At 47.7% G+C, this 8,211-nt stretch overlaps 1 long non-coding RNA gene across 1 annotated transcript in view; it reads right to left on the bottom strand.

Moving 5' to 3' along the window:
- LOC138189209 (uncharacterized) overlaps nucleotides 1-148 on the bottom strand; it is a 305,032-nt gene extending 304,884 nt beyond the window's left edge. Inside the window, exon 1 of the long non-coding RNA XR_011175968.1 lies at nucleotides 16-148. This is a non-coding gene — a long non-coding RNA (uncharacterized LOC138189209). The remainder of the gene's footprint in view (nucleotides 1-15) is intronic.
- Between the last annotated feature and the right edge of the window lie 8,063 nt (nucleotides 149-8,211).

Raw genomic sequence — 8,211 nt, forward strand, 5'->3', positions numbered from 1 at the left:
ATGGGTACGACTCACCCAGATGACTTAAACTACCAGCTGGAGACTCCACCATGCAGGAGTCGACTCGTCGTTCGTTCTTGGAGCCGGGTTTTCTGTGCTGCAGTAGCGGACAATCAGGTGCGATATGGCCCTCCGCCTTACACTTGAAGCAAACCACCTGGGGCGATGTTGCCGGTCGTCTTCCTTCCGGGCGTTGTGTATTTCCTCGCTGCTCTTTCTGTATCCTACTGCGGCACTCCGCTATTCTGTGTCCGTGTTTACCACAGTAGAGGCACTTCACGTGGTGGGCCGACGGCTTGTGTCTTTTGGTTTCAGGGCCCGTGGAGGTGTCGCTCGTCGAAAATACGGGCCTCTTCGCGAAAGCAGTAGCTCTCATTTCGTCTAAAAATTGGTCCTTGGTCTTGATATCTTTCATAGCTGCTATCTCTTCGATGCGCTGATCCCGTGAGCTCAGGTGACAAAGAACGGTAGCGTTGATTACTTCAGCCGTAGTGGCATTTTGCCACTTCGTCTCCAGCAGGGAACGGAGACGGATGGCGTACGCAGCCATGTTTTCGTCCTCTTGTGGTGGTTCCCTGAGCGTCTTCATTAGCGTCGAGGTTGCCGTATCTTTGCTACCAAAACGTGTAACGAAAAGTTTTCTAAACGTTGGCCAGGTAAGCCCTTCGCCGGTCACTACCTGCGTGAGCCAATGCGCTGCACGACCCTCTAGAGCACTATTTAAAACAGAAACTAGTGCACTGTCTTGCAGAGGATTACCCTTCATAAGCAGGTCCACAGTCGTGCACCATGCGGCTGGATCGGCGCCCGCGATCGCGGGGTTAAAACGTGGTAGCACGATGTTCTTAGGTTCCACACTTGACTACGGCGCCAGCGTCTGACTTAACTCGCGCACGATGGCCGCACGTTCTTGCATTGGCATAATCGGCACTGATCCCACTTCTGATGTCGGGGTGAGGTTGGAATTTTGGGCGCGTGGCAATTCTTCACGTGAGTTATCCATTGTTTAACACAACTAAGATTATATTTTCACGTATACATAAGTCTATTACAAAGATTAACAAATAATAAGTCTAGAGAATAATAAACTTAACAAATAATGAAGTTAGCGAAAAATATATTGAACGAATAATAAATTAAGCAAATAATAAAGTTAGTGGATAATAAGTTGAACGGTTAGTAAGTCTAACAGATAATAAAGCTAATGAATAATACGTTTAACGGATAGTAAGTTCAATGAATAATATGGTTTACAAACAATAAGTTAATAATCGTTATAAACAATAATTTGAGTTCAAACGAATCCACGATCAACGGGATGACTCCTTACTAAGCGTAGACTGATCTTAAGCACAGAAACACGACGTGTCCCTCTCTAAAGCAGTCATAAGACGAATGCCAGTCTCGTGGAGATTTTTCTCCCTGTACGATTGCATTTTGTTTTCTATACCCGTTTGGAAGCATCGAGAAGGTTCCAAACGCCGTTGCTAGGCACACTCGTTGGAAGCATCGAAAAAGTTCCAAACGCCGTTGCTAGGCAGTTTCTGCCTGGAGTTTTGATTACTAATACAATGTATGTCCCATTGCATCGGCACCTCCGAGGCAACATCACACGTGGCTAGGCCCGCTCTCGAGGTCGCATGCCGCCACAACCACATTTCTCGGAGAACACATACAACCACTCCAGACCTCCGTTAGATAAAACATCCATCCCGTGACCGTGGCTACGTTCGGCGACCAATTGTCGCCTCGAACCCAATCTTGATATCACAAATCTCGAACAATTACAGCTATGATAAAATCCGGGCTAGACTACTAGAAGATGTTCCCGAAATTTCCAAGGAACGGCTTCGGCTTTCCTTTCATCTCCGACATATATATATATATATATACATATATATATCCAAAACAATCAGTTAGACTAAATCAAAATTGAAGCAAGGAGCTCCAGGGCAAAGTTCGCTGAATTTACACATACACCAATAACGCACAACAGGGGAAATTCCCTTTCTCCCAGAAGCATGGTGACGAAGATGTGCCTCCAAAACCTCTACCGGAATTTCGTCGGCAAAACGAACTTTCACACAACGATCAGTGTCAATAGCTTCAACCAGAGGGGGTTCCCACTCCAACACGACGGTCTCTACATCGGAGAAACTCCCATCTGCAAGACTGTCAAAATTCAATTCCGACGGGAAATCCACGGGCTCCGGATCGATGTCGGAAAGATCCTCCGACCACCCTGATACTTGTGGTTCATCACAACGCCGCATGCGTTTGAGGGGTCTTTCCGAGTCGCCCACGGGTTCTTCGGAATTCCTCTTTCTCTTGTGCTGAAACGACACAACACCGCTTAAATCGAACAAAACAGGACGAATTAAACGGACAAAAAAAAACAAGATAAAATACGCACCATGGAAATCTGCGTGAGAACCTCCGATAGAAACGCCTCCACAAACATTGTTCGAACGTCAATCACCGAAGCCTAATGAAACAACACAAAAAAAGGAAAAGAGATCAAAATCACGAAAACAACCATAATATGCAAATATCCACTCGAACCAAACTTACGTAAAATAACTCGAAGGAGGAGGACCTCGTTTTGGGAGAACAGCGGACTACGCGTGTTGCCCGAGCAAATGTCGATATAATAATGAGACTCCAGCCGCCGGCCCTTCCACACGCCAAAGAACAAAAATTATTCGCACAGTACTCACATAAAAATTCTCGAGAAAAGACTAGATCAGCATGGACCCCTTCAAGTCTCCTAGACGCTACCTCAGCAGAAAATAGGACCGATGGGAATCTGGAAGTTAAAAGACAAGATAACGAAGCAAAGGAGACATCAACGATTACAGAATTCACATTCTCTCACGTACGATCTCAGGAAACCCAAAACTGCAACGTCCCGATTCCCACGGAAGCATACCCCCAGTGGACCACCACCCCGTGGGGGATGGCATTATAAATAAGCGTAGCAACATAGAGCAAGATCCTCATTCCAGTATTTTGTCGCTAATTGTACGTTAGATTCTCATTCCAGTATTTTGTCGCTAATTGTACGTTACGTTTCGGCTTATTATTTTGTTGTCAACTCTCATTCCATTGTAATTTCTTACGGCGTAAGCTCATCATAACGTTCATCAACACTTAGCGTTTCGACGGTCTTTAGCCATTCATTATAAAATAAAGAAAAAGAGGGAGAGTCGCGAGCGAGTTAGAGATTCTTAAAGTCCTCATTTTCGTTGTTAAAATAAAATTGCGATATTAATCCGGTTAGATATTTGTAAGTGCTTATCAAAATAAATAAATAAATAAATAAATAAAGTAGAAATTCGATAAAAGGTTATACCCGAGTTGAATAATTAAACCTCCAACGACCATTACAAGGTGATGGCCTCTGACGCAACCTACTTTACAAGGTAAGAACTCAATTTTGTAAAATTTTCTTCTACTCTGACAATTTCGGCACATCCGGGAACTGAATCCAGTCTACTTATCACCAATTATTAAAATATATATATATATATATGTGAATAGCTACTTAAGCGATTCGATCCGTTCAACGAGGACAAATATCCATTGCATACAACTTTAATCCTCTCCCGTGCCAGTATCCCTGCGCATAGCAGGTTAGCAGAAACGTGGAAACTAATTATCAGTAGCCTGAATATTAATTAACGCTACCGAGCGAATAATCAATTAATAAACAATCGAAAGAAATTTCTCCAATCGAAATAGTCCTTAGACTATTTCTGGTGGCAGCAACTACCGTATAAATCGAGCTAAATTGAATTAAAATAAATTAAAACAACACAAAAAACAAATAAAAATTAAAATAAATAAATAAAAAAAAATCTTGCGAATTCAACGGTTTAAAATTAATTCAATCAAACAAGAACGTAACAACCGATAGCTGACTCGTTTTCTTTCACCCTACGCGCTTCGCGACTCGCGGTAAAATGTCCGTTTTTTTCTCAGATCGAAATGATTCTTCCCTTCGTTGCCCATCGACATCCCCACTAGAGTGTATTCATTAGATGTGTCGCCGCGGCTGGCACGAGTATGCTCCTCCGAGAAATTCGGCGGAAGGAGCGCGAAGATGTCGATGACGGATTGAGCACGTCGTGTTGCGCTTTAACGACGTAGCGCTTTGTTTCACGAAGCCGTTGGAAAGCTCCGTGATCCGTGGCGCTACAGTACCCCTTACCAGTGATAACTCTACATAATTAAAAGAATATATAAGTATTACAAAGCGGTGTGGACGTTCGCCGGTTCCTAACGCTTATCCGAAACCTGCCTGAAGGCGATCGGGAAATCGGACAGTTCGCCCAGACCGCGTAACGTATCTATTCCTGGTATTTTCTTCGTTCGTCGTTTTGTTATTGGGGTTCACACCGCTTTCGTCGCGAACATTCGTTTGCTCTACCGAAATTAGCACGTTGCGAGTCTCGGCGGTTCCTTGCTCGATGTCTTCGGGAATGACGAACGCGGGCTTCAACCGATCTACGGAAACCGTTACGTCGCGATTATTTATTTTTACCGTATATGTCTCATCCCCTCTCTGTATAACTTTATACGTCCATCTTACGGCGGATGTAATGGTCCTCCAATCGCGCCATGGCGCATGAATACATATGGCGACGTCTCTAATTCTCTGAAAATGAAAGTTTTCTTTTCGCCATGACGCGTAACCGGGTGTGGTCTCACCCTCTCCATACGTTCTCTTAGCCGATTCGCGTATTCCGAGTTGGCCCGTTGACTAGTTGGCAAAAAGAATTCCGACGGCAGACGTATGCCGGTGCCGTAAATCATTTCGGCCGCGTTGCGTTTAGGTCCTCCATTATCGCGGTTCTGATACCTAATAAGACGATTGGCAGAATTCCGACCCAGTTGCACGTGTCGTGGTATTTAATCGCCGCCTTTAGTTGTCTGTGTCGGCGTTCTACCATCCCGATAGACGCTGGATGGTAGGCCGTTGTACGCAGATGTTTGACGCCGAGCAACCGGCATAATTCCTCGAATAAACGCGATTCGAATTGACGTCCTGGATCAGAAGTAATTTTCAAAGGTACGCCGAAACGAGATGTCCAGGTAGAAAGGAGGGCCGAAGCCATATCGGCGATAGGAATGGCATTGGGCCAACGCGGAAAACGATCGATATACGTTAGAGAATACCCTTATCCTTGCGAATATTGCATATCGATGATGACTAAGTGTATATGCTCGAACCGGCCTGCTAACGTTCCGGCAGGCGAGAATACGTGTCTGGTGACTTTATTGCGCTGACACGGTATGCATTGTCGTGTCCACGTTCGGCGATCTTTCTTTATGGACGGCCAGACGAAGCCAATTTTCGCGTGGCACGCATCCCCGGATGTGAAATTCCATGTAGTGATTGGAATACGATGCGCCGTAACGGTTCCGGTACGTACGGTCGCACGGTCTCGGCTGTAATACCGCAATATAACTCGACGTCGTGATCGGGAAATCGTACCTTTTTCAAATGCAGCGCGCTCGATCCAGTGTTGATAATTTCGCGCAGCTCGCTATGCAGCTTCCCTTGCGCTGCAGCTAGCTTGTGGTGGTCTACAGGTTTCCCGATCGCTTCGATGCGAGATAGAGTATCGGCTACGTTGTTCTCTACCCCTTTTATATGTCGGATATCCGTCGTAAACTGTCCGACGTAGTCCAGATGTCGGAACTGTCTTGGCGAACACTTACCGGGGTTCTGCTTGGACGCGTAAATAAGGGGTTTGTGATATAATTGTGATCGTGAATTTTCTACCTTCGACGGCATGTCGGAAGCGTTTAACCGCGTAGTACATCTCCAGCAATTCCCGATCATACGCGCTGTATTTCCGTTGCGCGGGGCATAGCATTTGTGTCATAAAGCAAAGTGGTTGCCAACAATCGTTGACGCGCTGCTGAAATACCGCACCAATAGCGTAGTCGGATGCGTCCACCGCGAGGCTAAGGGGCGCGCCGGGGATCGGGTGCGCTAACATTGTCGCGTCGGCCAAGACGCGTTTCGACTCGCGGAAGCTTTTTTCGGCGTGCTCGGACCACTCAATAGACGCGTTGCGCTTCGTTGTGCCTTTCAATATATCGTTGCGTGGTCGGAGAGTGTGCGCGGCCCTCGGTATGAAACGTCTGTAAAAGTTAATCATACCGAGGAATCTTCGAAGATCTTTAACGGTCGCGGGTAGCGGCACTTTTGCGATGGCGTCCACGCGTTCAGCCAGCGGCTCTATTTCTTCGGCCGTTACAGTATAGCCTAGGGTATTGAATTTCGCGGACGCCGAATTCGCACTTCGCGGTATTAATAACGACCCCGTAGTCGTTGAGGCGTTGAAACAGGACCCGCAAGTATTCGCGGTGTTGCACGTCATTCTCGGAAGCTACGAGGAAATCGTCTATGTATGCGTAGACGAAATCAAGGCCTCGTACGATTTCGAATCTCTGACACGTTTGCGCGGCGTTCCGAAACCCGAACATCATGTTGGTCGCTTCGAACAGACCGAACGGTGTCGTTATGGCTGTTTTCTCGACGTCTTCCGGCGCGATCGGAATTTGATGATAAGCGCGAACGTGGTCGATTTTGGAGAAAATGCGCTTACCATGTAAGTTCTGTGCGAAATCCTCTATGTGCGGCGGTGTATATCTGTCCGGGATGCTGCGGGCGTTCAACGCCCGGTATTCGCCGCACGGTCGAATCCCTCCGTCCTTTTTTGAAACAACGTGCAAGGATGATGCCCATGGGCTTCTCGATGGCTGCATCACGCCTTGCTCAATCATGACTTCGAACTCCGTCTTAACCTGTTTAAGACGGTCACGTGCGAGTCGGCGGGGTTTGCTGTGGACAGGCGGGCCTGGTGTGATTTCGATGTGATGTACCACACCGTGAACAGTTTTCTCTCGCCCGAAAGCCGGTGGGTGGGTTAGTTCCGGAAATTCAGAGAGGAGTCGGTGATACGTCGATTCTCCGATAATTGTCTTGGTCGACGCCGTCGCGGGCGTGTATCCTCTCGTTGACCGGTTCGAAGTAGAATCTATAAGGCGTTTATTCCTCGCGTCCACCCATAATTCGTAGTGACTGAGGAAATCCGCTACGATGATGGGTGTTTCGACGTCCGCTATACAGAAACGCCATTTCATCGCTCGACGCAATGCCAAGTCGAGAGACACTAGAGTGGTGTCGTAGGTCGCGATGCGTGACCCGTTAGACGCGAACAATTCGTACTTTGTTGAACTTTGTTCGCGGGCCCGTGTATTTTGTTGCGCGGAAATACACATACGTCGGCGCCGGTGTCCACTAGGAAGGAGGTTTTTGAGTTCCTGTCCCTCACGAATATGCGGCGGGATGTTAGGCCGTCGTGACTTGTCGCGTTTACAGACGGCCTGTCTCGTTTCTCTGCCTCCATGTACAAGGTTGGCGGCACTTCTTCGCGCGCGCTCGGAACGTCGCGTGGTAGTAACAATGACCGGAGTCCTGTTACACATCTCTCGGGCGCGGTCCGTACCGTCTCGTGTTTGGACGCTGGTAGAGGCGCCGGTCGAGGCGCAGTGCCTCGATTTGTGCCTCTATTCTGGAGAACCTGTAATCTGACGATTCCGTGGGGGGCGATCTCGCTGTTCGCCACCCGCTCGATCGGTCTTGATGACGGCGACCTTCTGTCTTCTTAACAAATGTGTCTCGTAGATTCGATCGGCTAGTCTTCTTAGGTGTTGGTGGAATTGGATCGGCTTTTGGTCGCCCATCACTTCGAAGGTCAGCAGCCTGCGTTACATCGTGCTGGGTGTATCAGCCAACTCTCGATGATCTCGTTTTTTTACTTATGGTATTGTTCCGCCTTGGTATCCTCCTCTTCACGTCCTCGATATGCAATAGATACCGGCCGCCGAGGCACCTGGCGAGGGTCACGAACTTTCGTTTGTCGTCCGTAAGATCCATGTCCTCGAATTGCATTTCCAGAAGCGTGAAGCACGCCGTGACCTCCGAGGGCTGCAGCGGGGCCATGCTGATTACTGGGTGGACTCGTTGTGCGCCGTTCGCGGTCCCGTCGGTATTTGCCATCGCACAGCAGTTTAAATTCGCGCCGTTTAGAGTCTCAGGTCACTATCACAGTCACCTCTTTAACATTAACTCACGTCAGGGTCACCAATTGAGGTGTATGGTGTAATAGGTACTGAAGTGCACTCGGGTATGTT

Source organism: Bombus flavifrons, unplaced genomic scaffold (assembly GCF_040668555.2).
Source record: "Bombus flavifrons isolate JBK064 unplaced genomic scaffold, iyBomFlav1_principal scaffold0019, whole genome shotgun sequence".
In the NCBI taxonomy this organism is placed as follows: Eukaryota; Metazoa; Arthropoda; class Insecta; order Hymenoptera; family Apidae; genus Bombus; species Bombus flavifrons.